Below are 27941 nucleotides of genomic sequence, written 5' to 3'. Positions count from 1 at the left end.
CAGATTATTCTCAACAACAAGATAGATTACAATACAATGATGTCTGAGAATTGTCTTTTGAGAGATGAGTGGGAAGACTTGAGACCAGTGTAAGCAATATGTACTTACCAAACTGATCAATGCACCCCAGGCTGCTGATTCCCAGACCCTCTCCTCAAAGCTCTTCTGGGTCTTCCATCTCCTCCAAACCCTTCATGGCAGAATTGACTTATTTGTGGTCAACTTTTTCTCAGGCAAGATTCTTTTATCAGACAACCATACCCTGCCCTCCAGCCAAGACAGAGATTAGCAACATTTAAGACAGGTGAAATTAACAATGCCCCCCTTTTCATTCCTATGGCATCTCCTCAAATGCTTCTTCAAACTAATCCTCAGAGAGAGAGAGCTCACTTGCCTTTCATTGAGAATGTGAAAGAGGCTTTTTTGTTGTTGTTTTTATCCAAGAGGCAAGTTTGAAAGTAAAGCTATAATCTCTAGAAATAATAATTTAAAATGGCAGGACTTCCTCAGTCATAATTGGTGGATTGAGCAACCAAAGAGCAAGAATATGAACCACCCCCTGCTAGTAATAACCTTTTCCTTACTCCTCCCTCACCTCCTCTTTTTTATATTTTACCATTGCCTTTTTTAACAAGTATTTTCGTTTGTCACTTTCGGCCCCTTGCCAATTTACAAGTCATGCTGAAAACTTGCAATCAGCTGAGTGGTTAGATGTTAGAAGTTGGGTATATTCTCCCGAATGCTAGTTATAAATGGTTCCAAACCATTACCAATGATAGATTGTATGCCTTTTGCTGCTGTATGCTTTGAGAGACCAGCGAATGTAGCATTTGAGATTTTAATTTCCCTGCTATTAAGGCTTGTTAGTGTTATATATGCTTGTGTTGTCAGTTGATGCACAATCATTTTTTATCACAAATTTATTGTAGGTTTAATCTCCAAGCATTTATATTTCATCACCCCTTTTCAGCTTTCCTTTTTATGACTGCATCCTGCTGGTTAATTGTGCCCTTAGATTGTCTGTACATCATTAAAATATGGCAATTAGGTGTGCTTAGTCTTGCTATATATGACTGTATTATACTCTCAGCTAAATTGCAGTGCCACCCACCTCTACAGGTGTTTAAAACTAGCATTAAAAGGAGAATACTAAAATGCGTATATGTAATCTACCAAATTTCTTCTCGGTGACCCACACACCTGCTCTGGAGCTTTGCGATATATAATCAAAAGAGTGCAGGTGCTGGCATGATGAACAGAGCCTTTCCATTTAGTGTATTCGCTGTTCTAATTCAGGAATGATGTACAGTGGCTGTGGTTGAAAAGATCTCTCTCTAATTATGGTGATTTCTTTGTGCTGTATTGAAGATTCGCCTTTTCATTATTTACACTCTTCTGTCTGGCTGTAATATTTCTGTCTGCCAATGACAATTACATTGCTCTTGACTGGAGCAGTTCAGCGGTGTGTGATATCTCTGAGAAGTCAGGCTGTATCACATGTCAGAAGCAAACATATTAATGTTTGAGTTGAGAAGTGCAAGTGATGTAACAAGATTAGATAGCACCAATATAAAAGACCAACTCTCAACCAACGAATAACCAAGAAACAGCTAGATGACAACTGTCAATTATTTATAGGTGCTGTCCAATGTTTTATTAATAGCTTGGAGTCTGTGCTTTCCTTGCGTCAAAACACGTGGTCTCTCTCTCCATCTCTCCCATGTTTACTGCTTGATTTAAAAGAAGCAGCCTTGTTTTCAAGATACTTTGATCTCAGTTGCCATTGAACAATCATTCAGAAGAGTGCGCCCAAATCAGCTAACATTTAATCCCTTTCAGAACAGCAAAACCCATTCAGCTAGGTAAGATTTGCTAGTTTTAGATAACTTCATTTATACCATCTTTTTCATTTCTTTTCCTTCTCAAGACTAGACAACAAGCGACAAACAACAATAAATAATAAGGATTTGGTGCTTTCAGTGATCTGTGTCACAATTAGCAATAGTTCAGCAGGTGGAATGGCTTGCAAAATAGCACAAATCCTTTGACAAATGACTGGATTTACATTCTGCCATCATAAGAATACAGACAGCATCAGCTTATTGCCTTGCTCTTCCTAGGGCATGGAAGGAGGTGGGTCTTTCTATGGCTACCCACCTCATCTAATAAGTGGAACCCTGCACCAGCTGGTCCTAGGTAAAGGTAAAGGAACCCCTGACCAATAGGTCCAGTCGCAGATGACTCTGGGGTTGTGGCGCTCATCTCGCTTTATTGGCCGAGGAAGCCGGCGTACAGTTTCCAGGTCATGTGGCCAGCATGACTAAGCCGCTTCTGGTGAACCAGAGCAGCACGCGGAAATGCCGTTTACTTTCCCGCTGGAGCAGTACCTATTTTTCTACTTGCACCTTGACGTGCTTTTGAACTGCTAGGTTGGCAGGAGCTGGGATCGAGCAACGGGAGCTCACGCCGTCACAGGAATTCAAACTGTCGACCTTCTGATCGGCAAGCCCTAGGCTCTGTGATTTAGACCACAGCACCACCCATGTCCTAGGTTCTGCTTATTAGACGAGGTGGGTGGGTCACAGCCAAACATGCTGCATTGTTGTCAGGACCCGAATCCTCTTTTATCATAGAATCGGAGAGTTGGAATGGACCCCAAAAGGTCTTCAACCTCCTGCAATGCAGGAATCTCAACTAAAGTATCCATGACAGATGGTGACTCAACCTCTGCTTAAAACCCTCCAATGAAGGAGAGTCCCCCACCTCCCGAGGGAGTCTGTTCCACTGTGAAATAGCTTCCCTTGATCTTGACACTATACTTCTGTTGCGTTAGCTATTTTTGCTGCTGCGTTACTCATGTTAAGCTTGCGGTCCGCTAAGACCCCTAGATCCCTTTTGCATGTACTACTAGTAAGCCTCCTGCCAACCTAGCAGTTTGAAAGCACGTCAAAGTGCAAGTAGATAAATAGGTACCACTCTGGTGGGAAGGTAAACGGCGTTTCCGTGCGCTGCTCTGGTTCGCCAGAAGCGGCTTAGTCATGCTGGCCACATGACCCGGAAGCTGTATGCTGGCTCCCTCGGCCAATAAAGCGAGATGAGCACTGCAACCCCAGAGTCGTCCGCGACTGGACCTAATGGTCCCTTTACCTTTACCTTTACTAGTAAGCCAGATGCCCTCCATCTTATATTAGTGCATCTGGTTCTTCCTGCCTAAGTGCAGAACCTTATATTTCTCCCTATTAAAATTCATTTTGTGATTTTATGCCCAGTTCTCCAATCTGTTAAGGTCATCATGAGTCCCAATTCTATCGTCTGCAGCATTAGCTACCCCTCCCAGTTTAGTGTCATCTGCAAATTTGATGTGCATCCCCTCAGTTCCTTTGTCCAAGTAATTTATAAAGACGTTGAACAACAATGGGGCCAGGACGGAACCCTGCAGCACCCCATTTGTCACTTTTCCCCCAGGATGACGAGGAACCATTAATGAGTACTCTTTGGGTTCAGTCAGTCAACCAACCAACCAACTACAAATCCACCTAACAGTTACCTTGTTCAGTGCACATTTTATCAGTTCCTCGCAAGAATATCATGGGGGACTTTGTCAAATGCCTTACTGAAGTCAAGATACACGGGTATTACCTGCAAGATTTTTGGGTTCTCTGCCTACCATGGTGAAAGAAGGGCATTGTACCTTACCTGGCAGAGATGATTTGATACATTCTTCTCCAACTTACTTATTGAGCCTGTGGAATCACACATATTTTCTTTAGAAAAAAATGTATTGGAGATGATTGAATTATAATAATAAATGGAATTGAACCACTGTAACTGTAGCTATCATGTATTCCTAATTTTTAAAGTAGTACTCAGTTTTTGGTTTGAAAATTAAAGACAGCTGCTTATATTTAATTAATGAAACCATGTTTTTTTACAGAAAGAAATCCCACAAAATTCAGCTGGATGTTCAAGAGCAATTAACTTAATCTAAATACTTCAAATAATTATGGGCAAAACAAACAAATTACAAAAAAACAACAACACATCCGGGGGGGGGGATTCTTGAATATCTTTAGTGAATAAACGTAGCTTCCCACTTGAAATGTGAAGATTTAGACATTTTTCTAGCCATTTCTTTTATAAGTTGTACACAATTATTCAAACAACAACATACTATGCCCTTTTAAAATGTTGGTAGCTTTTTCTGGGAGGGAAGTTATTGAGGGGTTGTTTTTATTTTGATTATATATTTTGTGGTTTTATATTTTGATTTTGTTCTGTGAACTGCCCTGAGACCTCTGAGTATAGGGTGGTGTGTAAATTCAATTAGCAGCAGCAGCAGCAGCAACAACAACAACACATGATAAGACACCTCTCTAAAATATACTTTCTGCTAAGCACTAGGGAGAGTGTTGTTAGGGAAGAGTGAATCTGTCTATTTTGGTTTTACTCAGTTTCACATTTTTAAAATCTTCAGGTCAGGACTTCCGGGTTGGCGCCATCGCCGAATGGCGGACTCCCTCCGAGCTCTGGAGGGAGCCTGCTCGGCAGGGGTTGGGTCCCGCCGCGGCGGCGACGCGGGGACCCTCAAAAACCATGGGCGCAGATGCCCATGGACTTGGTGACTCGGCAGGCACCGTTTGTGCCCCCGACCCGCAAAAGAGCCTTTTTAAAGGCTACGGAGCGGGGGATGGGGGGTGGTGTGGTGCTATGAGTCCTCTGCTTCCCCTGCCGAGCGAAGCCGCATGCCATTCGACGGAGAGCGCTGACTTCTTCCATTGAAAATTTGGACTATAAACAACAACCCGTGAGTAATTGGGGAATCAGATCTAAAAGGAACTAATTTTTTAAAATTCGGAACGAGCGGGGGAGATGCAAAGAGGAAGTCCGTCTCCCCCCTGTTGTAGGGGATTTAAAGCAAGGACCTGACAACTAAGATCGAGAGAAGGGTCTGTTTTTTTTTAGTGATAAAAGTTATTAATTTCACGATTGGAAAATTACAAGATTGTGCTGGAGGAGAAAAGTGGATTGTTTGAGCTAAAGTGCAACCCCCCCCCCCCCCGGGAACCGGGAGAGATCCGTGAGAGAGCCTGGTGAGGAGATATAAAGATTTTGACAGCTGTCAAAGTAGCTGTCAAAGTTGGAGAATAAAAAGAGAACTTTGTTACTAGGACTTTGCTGGTTAGATTCGTTACAATGTGGATATAAATTGTTGAAAACAAGGGACAATAAGTTCAGTTTGACTTTTGGGTGTGATCTGGAAGGAAACTAAGTTACTATAATCCCTCTAGAGGGGACTTTGGGACACTACAAGAATTGTTGCAAGTGGAAAAATACTCATGGATGTGAACAGGACTTTTTATCTCCTGGGAAAGCTGCAAAAATGAAACACTATTTTGTCTACAGAGGTCTCTACACTAAAGGAGACAATAGATATATCTATTGAAGAACAGAAGGGACTTGACGCAAGTTTTTGTTCCTGAACAAATAAAGCCTCTGTAGAGGAACTAGAAGATTTTGGAATTAGAATGTTTTTGCAGTGAAACAGGAAAAGAAACCTGAGGAAAGTGAGGAAAGAGAACAACAAGAAGTGGACAGAGCTGGAAGTGGGAGCATTTGGGACATTCAGATTTAAAAGGATTAAGAAACAAAATTTGAGTTTTACTCGTAAATACAGAGATCTGGATGAAAGAAAAAATGGACCTTCTTGAGATAGAGTTTTCCCAAAGACTGGGGGTTTGAAACTAAAGACTACCAAAAAGACGGCAAAGACTACCAAAAAGACGGCAAAGTGGAGCTGATTGAGATTTGGACATGGTGTGGGGTCTCCAGGCTGACAACAGATAGATTGATGGACATTGGGGATCGAAACCGGGAAAGGGGGGAGGAAAATTTGGAATCCAAAGGGTGTAAAATTATATTCTGTTCTTTATTTTGTTATTTCATTCTGTCCTGTGTATTAAAGAGGGGAATTCGTGGAAGTGAACAGGGATCGATCTTAGAGGGAAAAAATATTTTTAAGTTGAAGGATGGTGGAATATAAAGGGAAAGTGGTTATATAAGATGAATTAAACTGAACATTGGGTTAAGATAACAATGATAATAAGCTTAAAATTTAGGGTAAAAACTTGTGGAGCTAATTTAATGGAAATGGGATACAAGAGGGGGTGGGGTGGGGAAGTCCTGGAAAGATGTCAATGAAAGCAAGGTTTAAATGCAAATGTCTTTTTTTCTTTTTTTCTTTTATATTTTGGATTTTTTCTGGAAGCTTCAATAAATATTATTTTTTTAAAAAAAATATTAAAATCTTCAGGTCAGTTCTCCACATTTTCACATCAGTTTGTGATTTTTTTAAGTCCTTAGAAAAACCCACCCGCATTCTAGTGCAAATTTCTCCTGATATACACACTAATTTATGCAATTTGGACCAACACACACATTTTTGTAAATCAAGTTTCCTCAATGTAAGGCATTTTGGTAGTTTATCACTTATATATACAGTACTTTTTTTATGCACACATCACAGTATACATTATTTGACTGTAGAACTGCACTGCAAAATCAAGAGAAGTGCAAATTTCTGTGGATGGCTGTGTTTCGGTTTGCACTGTTTTTTTTATAATATTTTTTATTACTTTTATGAAATACAGAAAAAAGAATAAAGAGCATATTATAAAAGTAGAAAAAGAAAGTTACAAATTTTTCTTATTCTTTTTTCCAAATCTACTGGACTTCCCCGCGTCCTCCCAACCCTGCATTCTCTGTGATACATAACATCTGCAATTTGTTAACTTGTTTCAATACTTATTGTATCTTCCATTTTATCATGTTACCCAATTTCAAATATATTATGACCCAAATCATATACGTTTTCATTTTAACACAATAAAGTTGTTTCATTATTCTATCTCTGACTTCTTGTACCTTAATTTCCGTTTCTTTAATTTAACATTACTGAAGCTAGAATTTCCTAAAAGGTGCGTTTTTTAACATTCATACAACTTATAATGTTTTTCCAAATAGTCTTTAAATTTTTTCCAGTCCTCCTCGATTGTTTCTTCTCCCAAGTCTCGGATTCTGCCAGTCATTTCGGCCAGTTCCATGTAGTCCATCAACTGCGTGTGCCATTCCTCCAGTGTGGGTAAATCTTGTGTCTTCCAATGTTTTGCAATCAGGATCCTTGCTGCTGTAGTAGCATACATAAAAAAGGTTCTGTCCTTCTTAAGCACTCTCTGGTCCACCATGCCCAGGAGGAAGGCCTCTGGTTTCTTAGGTAAGGTAAATCTAAGTACCTTTTTTAGTTCATTATGAATCATTTCCCAAAAGGCCTTCACTTTCGGGCAGGTCCACCAGAGGTGAAAAAATGTCCCTTCCGCCTCTTTACATTTCCAGCATTTATTATCAGACAGGTGGTATATCTTAGCAAGCTTGACTGGGGTCATGTACCACCGGTATATCATTTTCATAATGTTTTCCTTCAAGGCACTACATGCCGTAAATTTCATTCCGGTGTTCCATAACCTTTCCCAGTCTTCAAACATAATGTTATGCCCCAAATCCTGCGCCCACTTTATCATGGCGGATTTGACTGTCTCATCCTGAGTATTCCATTTAAGCAGCAGGTTATACATTCTCGAAAGTAGTTTACTTTTTGGTTCTAACAGTTCTGTCTCTAGTTTCGATTTTTCCACCTGGAATCCAACCTTCTTGTCTACTTTAAAGACCTCTTGAATTTGTGCATAATGCAACCAATCTCGCACCTTGTTTTTTAGTTTTTCCAAGCTCTGCAACCTCCAATTGTCTCCAATCTTTTCAGTAATTTCCTCATATTTAGGCCAATTGGCTTCCATATTAGGTCTCTTACGTGCCTTGGCCTCCACCGGTGAGAGCCACCTCGGAGTCTTACTCTCCAATAAGTCTTTATATTTTGTCCAGACCATTAAAATTGCTCTCCTGACAATGTGGTTTTTAAACAGTTTGTGCACTTTAACCTTGTCATACCACAAATATGCATGCCACCCAAAAGCGTTGTCAAACCCTTCCAGATCTAGGACATCAGTGTTTTCCAGTAAGATCCAATCTTTCAACCAGCAGAAGGCTGCGGATTCATAATATAACCTCAAGTCTGGCAGGGCAAATCCCCCTCTTTCTTTCGCATCACTTAATATCTTAAACTTTATTCGGGGCTTTTTGCCCTGCCAAACAAACTTAGAGATATCCTTCTGCCACCTTCCAAAGCATTCCACCTTGTCCACGATCTGTAGGGTCTGAAACTGCACTGTTTTTTAAGTAGATTTGCCTTTAAATGCTACCTGAATCAATTTTTCCTCCCATCTCTAAGTGTTGCACCCCATCTTCACTGTCTGTAACCCTAAACCCCCCCCCCATGAGTTTTAATAGGCCAGGCAACAGCAGTAGCAGGGTCAATGGCATAGCCAAGGGGTGGGTGACACTCAACAAATCAGAGAAGTACTGAGAAAAGCAGCTGTAGCCTCCATCTTTATGTTTCTAGGCCCAAAAGCAGCATACGTATGCCATGGCCTGAGGTATTCTGGAATAGAAGCTGAAGAAGAGTGGTTCTTCTTGTCAGAGTGCAGGGCTAATTTTTAAAAAGGACATTTTTTCCTGCATGCAAAGCTGGTAAAGGTAAAGGTAAAGGTAAAGGGACCCCTGACCATTAGGTCCAGTTGTGACCGACTCTGGGGTTGCGGCAGTCATCTCGCTTTATTGGCCGAGGGAGCCGGCATACAGCTTCCAGGTCATGTGGCCAGCATGACTAAGCCACTTCTGGCGAACCAGAGCAGCACACGGAAACGCCGTTTACCTTCCCACCAAAGCGGTACCTATTTATCTACTTGCACTTTGACGTGCTTTCGAACTGCTAGGTTGGCAGGAGCAGGGACCGAGCAACGTGAGCTCACTCCGTCGCGGGGATTCGAACCGCCGACCTTCTGATCAGCAAGTCCTAGGCTCTGTGGTTTAACCCACAGCGCCACCCGTGTCCCAAGATGCAAAGCTGGTACTCTACCATTGATTTACTTTTCTATTTTCCTATTGAATGACATCTGACAGCTAACCTCTCCCTCTCCCACCTGTTGTACAAACCAGCAATTTCTGGATTGAATGTCTGTGGGAACAAGAAATCATTTCTGGGAAAATAGAATGATGGAAGTGAAATGGTCACTGCTTGGCCCCAGCTCAGCTCAGGAGCTGGAATGCTCTGACATATGCAGGTCAGAGTCACAGCATGTACCATCTGCCTGCCACTCCCATCAACATTATCTCAGCAAGTGAGATGAGATGGTTGCATCAGGCAGCAGACCAGGTACACAATGGCAGGGTTTCCAGGTAGGTCCTGCAAAACTTTGTGTACTCAGCCTAGGCGTAGTTCTGGCTCCCAGAAGCTGTGTCATTGCTCCGTGCTGCTGGCATAAGTACTAAATAATTTGTGAACTAACTTCTCTAATTAGGATTAGCATTAGTGACATGACCAATAAATAAATCAAGAAATTGACTCGGTAATTCAAGAATAAATCATTCTGTGAAATCACCTTATCCTGACTTCGTTTCTCCAGACCTTTCCACCAATTTTGCAATGGGTTTATTTGGATGTAAGTGCCACTGTAGCTATGGGGCTTATGTTTGATTAGATATGCAAGGACTGCACTCAATGTCCCCATCCCCAAAGAAAACACACCTGTGTGGGATGTTTTTTAAACTTTTGAATATATAATTTGAAGGATTTTTTCAAGACATTGTTAAATATTTGTTTAAAATAATCGAAAATGGGGTTGCATAAAATGGAACTTTGGTTCTTTACGTTTTGTACAAGCCTCCATCAGTCACTACTTTTCTTTTGTAAGGGTGATTAAGTGCCGTGCTTCTCAAATAAAATGAGCTGGCGCAGGAATGATCCACCCACTCTGTAAAAGTGTTTTTTCCCCCCTGTAGACATTCAACTGCTGTCCAAAATAGCAGCAGTCTCTCCAGTCAATGGCAAAGGAAGCAGCCAATTCCTCAAAACTCAAAAGGCACTGTAGAAGAGGACTTTCTTTGAGAAGCAAAATGGTGGCCACCCCAGTTCTTGGGGTCCTAAAATCATTTTACCTTACCAAAGATAAATATTTCTGAAATGAAACAGCTAATTTCAAGTTGACTGGAATGCCTGAGAAACGACCCTTGTCAATTTTGTCCAGTCCTTATTAGGATATCTATGGTTTGAGAGGATATACCGCTATCCTAATTAAATTACTTTATTCTGTTTTATGAAGGCTGAAAGAACATGATTCCTTTTTTAAAAACAGCATGGATCTCTTTCCAATGCTTCTTACAACAATGAAAGCCCATCCATTTCCAGATTGCACCATGTTTACTTCAATAAGGAAGAAAGGAAAGAAAGGAAGGAAAATATGTGCCACATATTAATAAGGCAATATTCTTTAGAACTCTTTTATTACATTGTTCCTACACAACCTTTTCCTGATGCAATCTGCATCCCATTGAGGACAATGGCATAAGTCCCATGCATTTCAATTGACCTGTATTGCACCTTTTGTGTTTGGTACCTGTGAGAAACACATATGCACTTAATCATATGCTTTTTAAAATTGTGGTTTATATGGAAAGTGGACAGTATTGGCAGTTTAGAAGTGGCCGGCGACCATTACACTAAATGGCATTAATGATTCTGGCATGATAAGCTAGGAAAGCAAAATAAATATACTTAATGCAGACTGAATCTCTGTGACTCTAATTGCCAAAGCATGGTGAGTCCTTTCAAATAATAAGTCCTTAAATAATGAATTGATATGGAAGAGAATAATGACGTCCAGGTGTGAAACCTTAACCTGAGAGCTGAGCCACATTCTCAATGACATAATTGCCACTATTACCATTTTCAAGGTTTTGAGTCGCGGAAATTGGACTGAAAAGTAAGAAAGAAAATACTCAGATATAGAAGTGAATGTTAAAGCAGGCGTATAGAACAAAGTCCAGACAATCTACTTGTTCATGGAAACCTTTAAAGGCATTTTAGCAAATCTGTACAAATTGAAATAGATTGCAAGTTCTGACCCCCCCCCCCCCATAGCTCTCACAAAAGCAAGCGGCAGGAACACCCAAAAGTAGAATCAAAGGCAGATTCCTGCTACCATGCCCTTTAAGTAAGCTGAGGTTGGGGTAGAAATGTTGTGTAAAAAGGAAGGAAATGACATTTTGGGGTTATAGGTGTTTTTTAATAAAATGCTTCCTTTACTGATTTTTTAAATTTTTTTAAATAGAAATTACAAATAAAACAAACAAAACATATTTTAGTACTGCTGACCACTGATGAATTCTGAGAGGGCAGAAGCTTCTAGGCACTTGGGCCAAGCAGGGCCTATAAACCCTGCTGTCATAGCATTGCAAAACAGCCCAAATTACATTATGTTGGGCCTTTTATAAGTATTCATTACTGGTGGCTCATTTCATTCTCTTAAGCTGTATTTCTAATCACTTTGACCATGGCTTGTCCAAAGCATTGTGCTGCCTGGATTGGTCCAGAAACCCCCTCCATCCTCCTCTCCCTCCTTCCTCTGTCAGCATGGTGTAGTGGTTAAGAGCAATAGACTCGTAATCTGGTGAACTGGGTTCACTTCCCCGCTCCTCCACATGCAGCTGCTGGGTGACCATGGGCTAGTCACACTTCTCTGAAGTCTCTCAGCCTCACTCATCTCAAAGAGTGTTTGTTGTGGGGGATGAAGGGAAAGGAGATTGTTAGCCATTTTTTAAAAAAATTTTTATTGCATTTTCAGTTACAGAAGAAAAAAGAAGAAAAAAGAATAGTACTCCAACTTCTAAAATACATTTTAAAATTGTTAGCTGGACTTCCCCACACCTCCCTCCCCCTGCGTTCTTTACAATAAAACATATCAGCAAATTATTACCTTGTTTCGTATCTTATTTATATCTTTCAAAATGTTTTACTTCTGAATTTAAAGTACCTTTTATCCAGTGTTTATGCCTTAAAATAAAAAAATATAATAACCTTAAATTTCGACTTTTTCTTAATTATAACTTGTCTTCCTATTTTCCCAATCTTGTTGCAGGAGCTAAATTCCAAAACATGCAGATTCTTAACATTCATACAACTTATATTGTTTTTGCAAATAGTCCTTAAATTTTTTCCAATCTTCTTCCGTTGTCTCTTCACCCAAATCTCGGATTCTGCCAGTCATTTCAGCCAGTTCCATATAGTCCATCAACTGCGTCTGCCACTCTTCCAGCGTGGGAAGATCTTGTGTCTTCCAATATTTTGCTATAAGTATTCTTGCTGCTGTAGATGCATACATAAAAAATGTTTTATCCTTCTTGTTAGCCATTTTGAGATTCCTTAAGGGGAGTGAAAGACGGGATATCAAGTCCAAACTCCTCCTCCTCCTCTTCTTCTTCGACCCTTCCTCCTCCTTCTCCTCCTGCTGCTTTCTTCACCCTCAGGCTCTCTCCACATTCCTCCATTCTGCAGGCTAGCTGGTCATTGGCCAAGCAACAATGTTGTGGGCACTCTCAGCTTCACACTGGCACCGTGGTCAGTGAGGTCGCCTAGAGATTGCCTGTGCCACTCTGCACAGCGCAACTTTCCCTCAGACTTCAAGGGAATTTTGAACTGTATTATATTTTAAAATCAATTGACCACAGCACATGCACTTTCTGGACAACATCCATTGCTGCCACAATCAGGCAAATGGGAGCCACGAGCAGCATTGGGTGGTCTGCCAGCCCTGCGAGCGGCATATGTAAAGGTGGCACACAATCTGGTAAAAGGTAATGGTAAAGGACCCCTAGACGGTTAAGTCCAGGCAAAGGTGACTGTGGGGTTGCAGTACTCGTCTCGCTTTCAGGCCAAGGAAGCCGGCGTTTGTCCATAGACAGCTTTCCGGGTCATGTGGCCAGCAGGACTAAACCGCTTCTGGCGCAATGGGACACCATGACAGAAGCCAGAGTGCATGGAAACAACGCTTACCATATTTTTCGCTCCATAAGACGCACCTAGTTTTTAGAGGAGGAAAACAAGAAGAAGAAAAAATCTGAACGAAACAGTGGATGTATGATTTTTGTGGTTCATGCTGTGGCCACAGACATGATATGTGATTTGACCGTGAGTTTGGGGTAGCCCAATGCAAAAATCCTGAGGATCCATGTGGATACTTGCTTTGTAACCACTTTTTTGTGCCACTGCAGCTCCACAAAACAGTGGGTGCGTGATTTTTTGGTGCAGGCTGTAGCCATGGATATGCTATGTGATCTGATGGTGTATTTGGGGTAACCCAGTGCAAAAATCCTGAGGAACCATGTGCTTTTACCTCCCCACTCCCAGGCAGCCTCCTTTATCGCTGGAGTCCCTTATCTCCCCTCCTGATCGATTGCTGATAAGCTGCTCAGCGGCTTTGTTTCAACACCCCCTTCTCTCTTTCAAAAAAAGAGAGCACGACCTGCTTTTTGCCCATGGGCAATTCGGCTCCAGGGACCACGCATTTGCTCCATAAGACACACAGACATGTCCCCTTACTTTTTAGGAGGGAAAAGGTGCGTCTCGTGGAGTGAAAAATGCTGTACCTTCCCGTCACTGTGGTACCTATTTATCTACTTACACTAGCGTGGTTTCGACCTGCTAGGTTGGCAGGAGCTGGGACAGAGCGACAGGAGCTCACCCCATTACAGGGATTCAAACAGCTGAACCTCTGATTGGCAAGCCCAAGAGGCTCAGTGGTTTAGACCACAGTGCCACCCGCGTCCCTACACAATCTGGTGCACCTCCCTAGTCCCCACCTAAGTGGTGTGGTTCATCATGGCCCATGATAGGGCCGGTCCTACTTTAAATGGTAATCCTCAAATCAGTCACACTGGAGCACTCTAGCTGAAGTAAAATTAAAATTAAAAATGAACACTCTGTCAACGGCCATGCGAAACTGCTTTTATGGGCACAGTGTTAATTGAGTGTGTTCCATTAATCAACATGAGGCCAATGTCTGTTAGCAGCCCAAGCCGCCTTTGATAACTCCATTTAAAATGTCTGTACCCTATTCCAATGCATGCTAAGAGAAAGCACTATTCCAGAAATAAGTGTTGGCACAGTTATAGTGCTTATTGGGTTTTGTTGTTGTTACTAGAATGGTATCCTTTGCTGCAGGCTGAGTTTGCCTTATTGTGCCTTTTTCTGATTCCAGAGTGAAATCTGGAGATGGGGCCAGCAGTTTTGCTCTACATACTTATTTTAAAAGCAGCTCCTGTGGCATGCAGTTATTATAATCTTGGGGTCCCCGTAGTTAAGCTTTTATTTGTGTGGGTGAACAGAAAATGATTGGAATACTTAGAAAATTAGCTTCCAGTTTTATTTACATTTTATTTTAATATGCACGCACACACGTCTCCACCATCAAATAAAGCTCTAGATTGCCTCTGATACATAATTCTGGTCATATGTTTGTTTGGTTCACCTCTTGACACTTAACACTGAATGATGACCCACAAGGAGTCAGTTTGAAATAATGTGCTATAATGTGATAAAGATATATGTTTAATATCCATAACATGATTTGGTTAGGTTGCATTGTATTTAAAATGCTATGCAGTTATGTTTGCATTAGGCAAGAGAGGTTTGTCTCTAGCAATCGTGGCAAAGAAATGCTGGGTGCTTCCATTTGAGGGTTTCGACTAATTGATGACTCATCCCAGAAACCCAAGCAGGAACTCAGAATCTTTGACAGTCCTTGAAGCTCCATATGTTTCCATAAGAAATCTGGACGTTTTTTGTAAGAAAAAGCAAAGCTCAACAACTTTGGGGTGTCCTGGTTTTTACTTTTTGAAATATGGGAACCCTATTGCTGTCTGAGAGCAATGTCTTACTTTGTATTTTGTGATTCACTGTTAAGTGTCCAGAAGGGAGCCAAACAAACATTCTGTAATGTTTATTTGTAACTATTTCTAGACTGTTTTGCAGTAAAGCATTGAAACTCATTCTTGTGGTGGAGAGCAAATTCATTTCTACTCTACACAAGGTCCAGATCATGCAGTTCATTTGCAGAAACTCTAATAATATAATAGAATCATAGAGTTGTGGAGTTGCAAGGCACCCCGAGGATCATCTAGTCCAGTGCTTCCCAACCTTGGTTCTCCAGCTGTTTTCAGACTATAATTCCCATCATCCCTGACCACTGATCTTGCTAGCTAGGGATGATGGGAGTTGTTGTCCAAAAACAGCTGAAGACACAACATTGGGAAACACTGAATTCTAGTCCAACCCCTTGCAATGCAGGAATCTCAGCAAAATTTCATCTGAAAAGAGCACAAAATCATACCTTCTTCTTCAATTAGAATGCCGTTTCTGTGTATGATGGGAAATCATTTGCAGGATTGATTTGTGATATGCATGGGTGATAATAGCACAGTAGCACCAGGTTCATAGGACCGTGGAAGCCTAAAGTGTAATCATGCTTTGTAATTGGTTATCTAATGTTTACCTTGAAATAGCTCCAGCTGAGATCGATCAAGCTTACTCTTGTGTAAGTGAGCAAAGTCAGTCTGTCAATTAATCTTTACTGTTTCAACCATGGGTCACAATGGAGAACAAATAATTAAAGGAGTGGTAATAGTTTTGGTTTTTTTGCTTTGGGGTACTGTGCTGCTTTTATTGTAATTATCTATATGCTTTTAATAGATACACGTGTACTTTTAATTTAATCAATATTTAATTGTTTGATTTAATTGTTCTTTTTAATTATTGGAATTTTTTCTATATTTTTATCTGTCACATATTTTTATATATATCGCATATTTTTATCTGTAATCTGCCTTGAGTTACTGCCAGGGGGGGAAAGTTGGATATAAACAACAACAGCAGCAGCAAAGTAAGATATATACACAATAACAATAAAATCAAAATGATTCATCATACAACTGAAAAGGTTTAAAACTGGCTTGAACTTTTGAAGCTGCCACTGCCAACAGGACTCTCTTATTATGAGAAGCCAGGAGGAAATAAAGGGCACCTCACATGAGATGGATCAGGGCCAGCTTTGACATCTCCTGTACGTTTACGATTTGCCATTTAGGTCCCACTTCCACATTCTCATAACAGAGGGTAAAATCCAGCACTGGAATAAGCACTTTGGTGGAAGGGATTCCCCCTCCACTCTGCAGCCTTTCTGGAGCAAATTTGGGTGGGTCATACAGGGGCTGCAGAGGAGAGAAGGGTAAGTGGGCTCATGCCTCCCTGGATGTTGCCCAGAGGCCAAAATGGTCAAATATCTTTAATACGGTCAGAAAGTCAGTGACCAGAAAGCAATTTATAAAAAATATGACATTAAAAGTAGTATTGTACTACAAATAACAGTAGAAATATTCCAAGGAGTTATATTCCAAGCATCAAGGAAGAAGACTGCCCACATAAATTACAGCTCCTCTACAGCACAAAAAAGTACAACAGCAATCCTAAGATACCATCGTACAACGGGAGGAAATTTCATTCCTGCTACAATTAAACTATTTGTTGCAAAACCAACAGCACAAATACTACACGGCGCACCACTCGTCTCCCTCTCTAATCTAGACCCATATGAAAAGATACAATCAGGTTTCCTTAGATCACTCCTGCTAACACCTAAATGTGTCCCAAATGCCGCCCTACGACTGGAAGCGGGCTTATACAGCATTAAAGCCAAAGTATGGATAAGAACCTTATGCACTTGGCTAAGACTTAACAACTCGCCGGTTGGACTACTTTCCCTGATGCTTCTTGACAAATTCCAATCTAGTTGGTTGAAGGGCACTCTCAGAAAACTGGCCACATATGGTCTCTCCCCAGAGTATTTATTAAGTTTAGAAAGGGGAAGGGCCAATAACATAATCAAATAAAGACTCAGGGACATTGAAGCCCAAAATGACTTTAACCAACTTCCGATAACTTATAAACTTCTATACAATCCCCAAAGGCCCCATCTAGCAAACTATCTCAAAGTTCTAGACAATGCTAAACACCGATGGGCATTTTCCAGGGCCCGCTTTAATGCTCTCCCTTCAGCTCTTCTAGAGGGAAGATACAATAAAATACCGATCAAACAAAGATTATGTCCCTGTAACAGCAACAAAATCGAAACCATTGGGCATGTCATCTTATACTGCCCATTATATCGAGACTCAAGAAAAGAGTTGCCCAGAGGCAATAATGGCTCTCATTCCTGCTAAAAACAACATGGCCACCAGCTAAATAGTGCTTTATGGGTTGGTAACAATTGTCTCATGGTGTAGAGGAAGAATCACCATTTTGATGCCCTTGAGATGTTGAGGGATCCATCAGTCCCAGCCAGCAGGCCAAAGGGTGAGGGGTTAAGGGAGTTGTAGTTCAACAATATCTGGAGGGCCACTGGTTTCCTAGATTTAACATCAGTTAAAGTTTCTTTTTCAGCTCAATCCATTCCTTTAGGCAATTTTACAGATGTTTAAGTGAAATGCAGAATATCTCATTACAGTTTACTTCCTTTGATTCTAAATTTCTTCCTCTTAAACATCTGTAGTCTCTTTCCCATATTACTATTTAAAAAACCTCCTATTAACTGAAGAGGTCTACAGTTGCTCTATAAAATGACCAATACCTCTTCTTTTTTTAAAGTCATGTTGTCATTACCTTGGTTCCATTTAACAACTCCAGCTGATTATGTATTGCAGACATATTAAGGGACCTGGAGGAACACAAGAGCCTATTTTCAATGTCGAATTGTTCTCAAGTAGTAGAATGCTGGGCACTCAGTACTACTCTTTGCCACCTCACTTTCAAGCCCCTCTTCAAAGCAATTTATACATACAGCTAGGCTGTTTGAAGACACATTGCTTGAGGGAATAATAGTGTGATCTATAGCTGTCCACTCAGAAGAAAGTCCCACTGACTTCCATGGGGTGTAGGACTGTATAGATTTGCTGCCTTGGGAATTTTCTCTAGCTTTATTGTATTTGTTATTCAGGCCACCCCCACCCAGTATAAAATTGGCTCAGAAATAAAATTGTGGAAGCCAGTGTGTGTACCCAGTTCACTGAGTAACTTTGGGCAAATCATTGTCTCTCATCCTAGCCTACTTCTGAAGATGGCTGTGATGGTAAAATGTAAAGATTGAGAACCTTGCAGTCCTTGGAGGAAATGCGGGGTAAAAAATGCTGCTGCTAATTAACTTACTGGCACAGGGGTGCCAAAACTTTTTTCAAAGAGGGCCAGATTTGATGAAGTGAACATGTGTGAGGGCCGACCAAAGTTGCTGATCTTTTTTATGGATTGAAGTTGTTGACCTTTTTTTAGGATTTTACCCCAGGAAGGAACTGCCTGGTGGTGTAGTGGTTAAGAGCGGTAGTCTCGTAATCCTGGGTAACCGGGTTCGCGTCTCCGCTCCTCCACATGCAGCTGCTGGGTGACCTTGGGCCAGTCACACTTCCTTGAAGTCTCTCAGCCCCACTCACCTCACAGAGTGTTTGTTGTGGGGGAGGAAGGGAAAGGAGAATGTTAGCCGCTTTGAGACTCCTTAAAGGGAGTGAAAGGCGGGATATCAAATCCAAACTCTTCTTCTTCTTCTAGGGGCTGGATTAAACTGACTGACGGGCCAGATTAGGCCCCCAAAATGGACTTTGGACATGCCTGAACTAGCAGAAGCTGCTAGATTGGCTATGCAGTACTTGCACAGCTCCTAATGGGAAACTGCTAGCATAAGGACACAAGAAAAGCCCCGCTGGTTGAGATCAAGGGCCTATCTAGTCCAACATTGCGATTTCACAGTGGCCAAACAAGATGCCTGCCACAAGCGGGACATGAAAGCAACAACAACTACTCTGCTCCTGTTCACAGCTATATCCTTTATGACTAGTAGTTTATCTTCCATGAATTGGTCTAATCTCATTCTTAAACCATCCAAAGTGGAGACCATCACTTCTCCTTGTGGTGGAGAATTCCATAATTTAGCTATGCACTGCACAGAGAGGCTCTTCTTCTCACCTGTCCAAAATCTCCCACCATTCCATTTCATTGGATGACTTCAGGTTCTAGGATTATGAGAGAAAAGGAGAAAAACTTCCCCATCTCTTCTCCACACTAAACTTAATTGTATTCACTCCTGTCATGTTCCCCTTTACCATTTTTCTAAACTATAAAGCCCAAAACAATGTAACTTTTCCTCATAGAGGAGTTGGTCTAGCTCTTTGGCAAATTTGTTTGCCCTTTTCTACACCATTTCAGCTCTTTTTTGAAGTGTGGTGACCAGAACAGTACAAATTGTCCCAAAATGTGGTCACGCCATAAATCTGTGCAATAAGCCCACAATTTGTGTGCATTTAAATTGTGCGCACTCAGCAAAAATTAAAAAGAAAGGAGGCAGAAAGTGGGTGGGCAACTGGGAGAAAATATTTTGCAATCCTACTCACCATTGCACCTAATGTGTTTTGTCTATATGCAATTTTGGCTTTAGGCATGATCCCGAGAACGTAACACCCACATAAGTTGAGGACTCCCTGTGTAAGGAATAATGATCCAAAACACAAATTCAGTTGTATGCATGCAGTGTATCAAATACAAGGTTTGAATTATGTTTAAAAACGAACCACATGTGTTCACATACACACACAAAGGGAGTGTGTATGTGGAAGTACATAGTTTGTCCCCAATTTTTTTCTCAGGGTACAGGGTAACTACAGCAATCTTATGCACAATTACTTTCAGAGAGGTTTTACTTGAAGCCAACAAGACTGGCTTGTGCACAACTATGTCAAAATTAGAACAATTTTATCTTGTGCCAGACATCACACTCGGGTGCCAGTATAGACAACTTTCATGCTAGCATCAGTTTGTTCCTGGAAGAGTTCGTGTACTGGCATGAAAACACTGTGTTCTGGGTCCCACAATGCTCTCTTGGCTGTGATGGGGGCAAGTCATTATGTAGAGGCCATAATATCTAATGAAGGGTAGATTTCCTGCACTGAAAGCTGAATTTAGTGATTTCATATGTTCTAATATTTACAAGATTTCAAAGAAATGTGGCTTTAGGAAGGGAACAAGGATGTAGAAAATCCTGGTTTTATTTATTATATTAGCTGAGAGTGGACTTTAGGTAACACCCTACCAGAAATATTTGCATTTGTGTCCCTCAGGTTGGATTCACTGCAGGCCAAAGGCTGTTATATGTTGACAGTCAGTATGAAAGGATGTTGATTTTGACTTAACTAAAGGGGAAAAAATCCCCAGCCAATTAATGGCCTAGGAACTAGTGGAAACATGACAGGAAGTTTTCAGTAGAGAAGGCTAGAAAGTGTACGTGAGGAAGTGTTAATTAACCTCAGTCTTAACTTGTTCCCTCTGAAAAAGTGGAGAAAACATACAAGAATATTTACATAGCAAGGACTCAAGATTGCTATTTGCTGGACATTTCCTAATTATTATTGCATTTGGATTTCCTTTGTATGATTTTTCCACTTGAGCCATATGAAAATATTGAATAGAATTGTAGTGGAGTCACTGGACAACAACTGTGGGGGGCGGATCTATATTGCCCTCATCTCCTGCTTCTGAACTTCTCATGTGGATCTGGTTGGCGCCTGTTGGAAATGGACTAGGTGGGGCTTTGGTCTGACCAAGGCAGGTTCCTCTTATTTTCTTATGTTACACTGCAATCTGAATCAGTGTGAAATTGAAGTTGTGAGTGTTGAGCATCTGGGTATGTATGTCATCACCACTGATCGCATTGTACAGTATATTATCAGGGTTTGTTTTCGTTTTTTTAATGCAGTGCCATCTTAGGATACTATGTGCATGATGGAACAAAACAACTCTGCAAACAATTCTCTTGGCTGCAAGTAAAATTTGTCTTTTTAAGGCAACATGGGCCACAAAACAAAAATGTACCTGGAGTTGTAGTCCGTGAATTTTTACCCAGAGTAGACCAATTGAAATTAATGGGCATCATTAACTCAAGTCCATTAATTGCAATGGATATTCTCTGAGTAAATGTCACGGGTCTGAGAAGCCTTTTGTAAGAGATTAACAATCAGTTCCTAAGTATATTCAATCAGAAATGAGTTCCATTGCTTCTTGAGGAACTCACTTTCATATACCTTAGAGTGATTGCCTTGGATATGATCCAGATATAGGCATCTAAAGAACCCTCTAGGCATGATTAGGAATTCAAAAGAGTGAATGTGGATGATCACACTGGAGGTGGAAATCAGTGTTGTACAAAGCCTTCATCCCATTAGTGTAAGCATTTCAGATTTACACAGTGGGAGGAGAGGAGGGGAAGTCCCATTACACTAGCAGGACTTGTCGCACTGGTTTCTGCTAGCACAACTTATTTGAATCAGGCCCCAGATGCTTTCCATATGGATGTACACCACCTGTAACTCTGCACCTGATCTGCATTTGCTGGAGAAAGGTGCCAGTCTCAAGCTGCATCTTTCTTGAGTGATTACACTGATTATGTTTCTTTGAACATCTGTTGGAGTATGAAATTTTATTCCATCTTTAATCACATGTACCCATATGATGTCTAGAGGGCATGAATAAAGGCTTGAAAAGAGACGTAAATATCTTGAAAGTGCTGAAGCAACGTGACCAGGAAGACACGGCCAGGCCAGAAGCAATTTTGGGGGAGGAATTTTGGTTTTGCTGATTAGTTTTAACAGGATGCCCCTTTCTGCTCTATTTTATACAATTAATCATTCTCTGCTATTTCTCTTGAGAAATTCCAAATTATCATGGGTTATATTTCGGAAAATAAGCAAAAAGGAGAGGTCATGTATGGTGAGCTGTCATAAGTTAAGGTAAAGGTAAAGGACCCCTGGACAGTTAAGTCCAGTCAAAGGCGACTATGGGGTTGCGGCGCTCATCTCACTTTCTGGCCAAGGAAGCCGGCATTTGTCCACAGACAGCTTTCCGGGTCATGGGGCCAGCAGGACTAAACCGCTTCTGATGCAATGAAGCCAGAAGCTGTCATGCAGGACTGTGTTTCAGCACAATGGGTCACATGTTATGCAGGTCTGGCTTATCTAAAGAAAAGTATGGTTGTGGATGGGTAAAAGAAACAGACTGTGCAGAGGCTTTTTACTGTTTGAATTAGGTCTCTTAAAAAGCCACGGTATATGGTTTGTGAGGTCTGCTATAAAGCTCAAATACCTGAGCTGGTAATCTAATTATCTGCTGTGTTCCTGAGCCATGAGATTCTCAAGGGAGAAAGATACTGGGATTGTGGGGGTGGGGGGGATGAGAAAACAACATAAAGCCAGCCAATTAAACAGAATTTATAAACACTTTTATGAGGTTGCTTACTTGAATAGTAGTAGAGGAACAAAAAGCTGGTGGTGTGGCTGAAATGCAAAGTTCTCTCCTGGCCTGTGACTTTGTTTTGCCCCTCACTGCTAAGAACTGTGGTACACATGTGGGCCCAATCAGATTCTGCTCTTACCATTACCCCTGAAGGTAGGAAAATTTTTGAAGACTGAAATTCATTATCTCTTCATAATGTGTGTGAGAGAGACAAGAAGACCTTATGGAATCCATGAATTATCTCTAGCGTAAGTACAAATAGAATTAGTCCCCAAGGATAAATGATTTGGCAAGGCATGGCTATCATTTCATTAAAGGCCATATTGCATTCCCACACAGCAAGAATAGGTCTATTAACTTCAAACACAGAGGACCACATGGATTAAATTAGGCCACTCTTCATGCTACAGTTTCAGATTTCATAAAGTGCAGCTTGTGGTTATATCATGTGTTTTTGATCTTAAAAGGACTGGTTGATGACTTCCCAAACACTTCAGTATTGTACTACTAGGAGCCTTTGCCAGAGTTCAACCACAGCACTTTCAAGCCTCTTGTTAATGAGACACATTTCAGTCCTGGAGCCCTCTCCACATTTTACTTTCCAATAAACAAATATTTGTGGAGTGTTTGTGGGTGGTTTAACTGTGTCAGTGCCTTACCGTTACTAGCATCCTGCAAAAGGGGGGAAGCAACTGTGTGGGTTCTGGCTTTTAAAATGGAAGTAATAGTAGTCACTTATGGGGTGGGGCGGTGGCAGCGGTCTGGGTTTTAATAGAACGGCACTACAGAAGCGGACACAGGAACAAATAGTAGGCAGTAGAAGCCAGCAAGCTGGATTCAAAGGAAGGACCAGTTTGATCTGTCCCAGACATATAATTGGTTTCTGTTGGTTTCCTTTCCCTTTCTTCTGTGCAACAATGAGTGGTGGAAACTGTGGGTGGTATGGAAGGAACGCTGTTTAATCCTTCCATAGATTCTTCAGCATCATTTATAACACAATCCTCATAGTGTGTCATAGCTCTAGTAAATGAATGGCCAACTGTACAAAGAATGCCTTTGTCGCATTACATGGCATGTTAGCACTCCCAGGTTTTAAGTCACATTAAAAGGGCCCCTCCCCTCCCAACTGACTGTCAAAACTTCCTTTAAGCCTGGAATGTGTCACTTGTGAATGTCATTCATGCAAGTGAGAAAGTAGAAGAGGGGAATCTTTTTAAATCAAATGGGCATTCTAATCAATGTAAATTTCCAGAAGTGGAGGAATAATTTAGATAGCACTTCTATAAAAGTAGTCAAAAGCAACCGGAATATCCAACTTGTTGCTCTGAATTAATTGTGTTTTCAAACAGAAGCATGTCAGCTCAACCCTTTAACTGAACAAATCATGTAGTTCAAGAAGCCAAAGGCACTACTCTTAATGTATGGAATAAGTTAGGCATATTCTAGTGATACTGCCTCACCTCAAAAAGGATTTTGAAGAGCTGGGAAAGATTCAGAAAAGGGCCACCAAAATGATAGAGGAGATGAAGTGACTCCCGTATGAAGAAAGGTCACAGCTTTTGAGACTTTTTAATTTAGAGAAAAGAGGCAGCACGAGAGAAGCTTATAAAATTATGTGTGGCATGAAAAAAGTGAATAGAGAACTCATGGGCATCTAATGTTGGAAGAAATTAAAGAAAGAACTTCTTCACACAGCACATAGTTAAACTATGAACTCGCTCCCACAGGATCCAGGGATGATCACCAACTCAGATGGCTTTCAAAGATGCTTGGGCAAAGTTAGGGAGGAAAAGGCGATCAACATCTGCTAGCCATGATGACTCAGCTCTGCCCCACCAGATGGAAGCAGTAATGCTTCTGAAAAGCAGTTGCTCGAGGCCACTGCAGGGGGAACTATTCTTGACCTTGAATCCTGCCTGAGGGTCTTCCACAGGCATCTGGTTGGCAACTGTGAGAAGAGGATGGAGGAGTAAATTGGACCATTAGCCTGATCCAGAAAGCTATATTGGTTATAAAGGTAAAGGTACCCCTGCCCGTACGGGCCAGTCGTGTCCGACTCTGGGGTTGCGCGCCCATCTCGCTTAAGAGGCCGGGAGCCAGCGCTGTCCGGAGACACTTCTGGGTCACGTGGCCATCGTGACGAAGCTGCTCTGGCGAGCCAGCACCAGCACAGCACACGGAAACACCGTTTACCTTCCCGCTATAAAGCGGTACCTATTTATCTACTTGCACTTAGGGGTCCTTTCGAACTGCTAGGTGGGCAGGAGCTGGGACCGAAAGACGGGAGCTCACCCCGCCACGGGGATTCAAACCGCCGACAATGCGATCGGCAAGCCCTAGGCGCTGAGGTTTTACCCACAGCGCCACCCGCGTCCCATATTGGTTATACATCTCTGCAATTAAAACTATGGCTCACATTGTTGCTTATATTCTTGAGGGTTCATCAGTATCAAATGTATTAAAGTAAAGGTAAAGGGAGCCCTGACCATTAGGTCCATTCGTGGCCGATTCTGGGGTTGTGGCGCTCATCTCGCTTTATTGGCAGAGGGAGCTGGCGTACAGCTTCCGGGTCATGTGGGCAGCATGACTAAGCTGCTTCTGGCAAACCAGAGCAGCGCACAGAAACGCCGTTTACCTTCTCGTCACAGCGGTACCTATTTATCTACTTGCACTTTGACATGCTTTCAAACTGCAAGGTTGGCAGGAGCTGGGACCGAGCAACAGGAGCTCACCCCGTCACGGGGATTCGAACCGCCAACCTTCTGATTGGCAAGTCCTAGGCTCTGTGGTTTAACCCACAGTGCCACCCGTGTCCCATCAAATGTGTCCCCTATAAACTGTGTTCATGTCTGCGTGCTGTATGTTTCAAATACTTAATTGAAGAAAAAAGGTCATTTTGCTATTATAGTTTTAAGAGCTGGGTTGAGGTTGGGCCACATGGTACATTTTGCAGACCGATGCTGTTTCTGACTTTGCATACCCTGGTCCATGCATTGAGTAACTGAGTAATGTGCAGCTCTAATTCTCTTGTCTAGTTCCATAAGAGGTGACAAAAAGTGTTACCATTTGATCACATCGCATTTAACCCTGTAAACACAGAACATTTCCCTGAGTCTCCAAAAATCAGATGTGGAAACTGGCTCTGAGAGCTGAGAAGAATGCACACTTGCTCAGGAGCTTTCCATCCCCTTTGAGCCTCTTGATTTTCTTTTTATAGAAATCTATTTCATCACTGTGTAGTGAGGCTGGCTTAGCCGCCGTGCTTTTCTCAGTGTCCTTTTAGAACTTCAGATTTTCTTTGCTTTCTCACTGCATCATTAAAGAGTCAATTAGCAACCGGATTAATAGACTAGACATCCTAAGAAAAGGCTTCAGCAGGGTTGCAGCCTTATGAATAAAGGATCATTTACCCAGCTGAATGCTGACAGACATTCACTGACCTTGAGGTGTAGATTGAAGATAAGCAGTAAAATAATTAATTTGGCTCTACTAAAACCAGGGGAAAAAATTAATCCCTGAAAGGAAAGCTTAAGTGCTTGAGTAATAAAAGGCAAGTGCCTTCAAAAGATCTGATTTAATTGCAAGACCCTTTTGCATCCTCTAACAGCGTGTTCCTTATTTTGCCAGTGTCCAGTTGGCAGCTCTAGAGTTCTTCCACCTTTGTTGGCTCATGTTAGTTCCAACATACAGCTAGCCTATTGCAGTGTAAATGAAAATACGCTCTTCCCTTTAACTCTGCTTTGTAATTGCTGTGCTGGGTCAGACCAGCATCTTTCCCACAGTAGCCAAAAAGATGCATACAGGAAGTCAACAATCAGAGTATGACAAAATAGAACATAAGATGATTGTGCTGGACTAAGTCAATGGCCCATTTACTCTATGGTTACCAGACGTCCCCATTTCCCCAGGACAGTCCCCAGATTTACAAATCTGTCCCCGGAATGTCCCCGGATTTCATTTAATGTCCCCGGATGTATATTTTAAGTGCTGTAGATTTATCAGTAGGGAATGAATGTTGTGTGATTGGTTCAACGGTACAAGACACATCGTATGGGGACTACTGGTGAGGCAAAATGGCGGATGCCATGGCAGCGAGCAGCTCCTCAAGCCAGCCAGAGACAACTGCGCTACCAGGCTGGCTCTGGGCTGCTGAGACTGCTGCTGCTGCTGCCACTGCCAAGGGGGAACTGGGGACACCCACCGTGTCAACTGGGGGAACCGCTGACCCCCCTGTGACCCAAATCGAGCTGGGAGCAAGAGCACCCGGCCATCCAGCTGACTGCCCAGTGGCGCTCCGGGGCCAACGCAGGGAGGAGGAGACGAGAAGGAAGAGAGAGAAAGAGGAAGGAGAAAAAAGAGGGGAGCCCTGACCTTGCCGTGCCATTTGAATACGAGAGGGAGAAGAGCACTGGGAGGGCAAGGACACATGGCTGAGCCCAGGCCTGATCCGAGCCTACTCCACGGCAGCCAGCGCTCCAAGAGAGCAGGCCCAGAGGAAGGCCATGCAACAGAGGAGACCACAAAAGAGAAGACATTATTTCTTAATTTTTTTTTTTTTTTAAATTAAATAACTTTTCTTTTCTCTTTTCAAAAACAAAAAGAAGTGTCCCTGGATTCTTTTTTAAAAATCTGGTGACCTTAATTTAGTCCAGCATCTTGTTCTCTAAGCGGCCTGTGGGAAGTCTGTAAGACGTACTGGAGTGCAAAAGCACTTTCCTCTCCTGCAGCTTCCAGAAACTGGTATTCAGAAACATTTCTGCCTACGGTGACGGGAGGCAGACCTTTTCATGGCTGATAGCCACTGTTAGCCTTCTCCTCCCTGCACAGTATTTGTCTAATCCTCTTTTAAAGCCATCCAGGATTGTGGCCCCCACTGCTTTCTCGTGTGAGGGAGTTCCATAGTTTAACTATGCACTGCGTAAAGAAGTAGTTTCTTTTCTCTGCCCTGAATCTTCCAACATTCAGCTTTGCTGGATGTAAGATCCTTGGTCAACCTCTTTCAGCCTGTGGTTCAGATGCACACACTCACACTTTCTTTTCCCATGGTGCCTGTGCAAAAGTCAAATTCAGTCAAATTAAAATGTTTCATTCTCAAGTTGCATGATTTTGCATGGGCTCCTGCAAAATAAGCATCAAAGTAAAAACAAAAAAAATTCCTTCCAGTAGCACCTTAAAGACCAACTAAGTCAGTTCTTGGTATGAGCTTTCGTGTGCATGCACACTTCTTCAGATACACCATCTGAAGAAGTGTGCATGCACACGAAAGCTCATACCAAGAACTGACTTAGTTGGTCTTTAAGGTGCTACTGGAAGGAATTTTTTTTGTTTTGACTATGGCAGACCAACACGGCTACCTATCATCAAAGTAAAGTTTATGTTGATAGGCTGCACAAAATCAAATAATTGGGACTTACCAGCAACATGGAAACATTGATCCCAGTCATAGATCCTTGTGGATCTTGATGATTTTAAAATGGAATGACAACAAAACAATTAAAAAATCAGAGAGTACATCTGTGTACACCAATTTGATCATGGTTTTTGAAGGGATCTGCTAACTGAACAGCAAAAAATAATGAATCCTGTGCATTCCAAACTTCCATGAGGCAAAACTATGAAC

At 41.8% G+C, this 27941-nt stretch overlaps 1 long non-coding RNA gene across 1 annotated transcript; it reads right to left on the bottom strand.

Annotated features, from left to right (window-relative positions):
* On the bottom strand, positions 1–27887 carry LOC310826866. The gene is made up of 3 exons (XR_014556045.1): positions 27736–27887; positions 19432–19518; positions 1–207 (listed from the first exon to the last, which is right to left on the bottom strand). It is a non-coding gene; the product is annotated as an uncharacterized lncRNA (long non-coding RNA).
* Positions 27888–27941: the final 54 nt, after the last annotated feature.

The sequence above is a fragment of the Podarcis gaigeae genome (genome assembly GCF_964106915.1).
Source record: "Podarcis gaigeae genome assembly, chromosome: 11".
NCBI lineage: Eukaryota > Metazoa > Chordata > Lepidosauria > Squamata > Lacertidae > Podarcis > Podarcis gaigeae.
The sequence above is the reverse complement of the archived record's forward strand: the minus strand, read 5'-3'. Positions and strand labels throughout refer to the sequence as shown.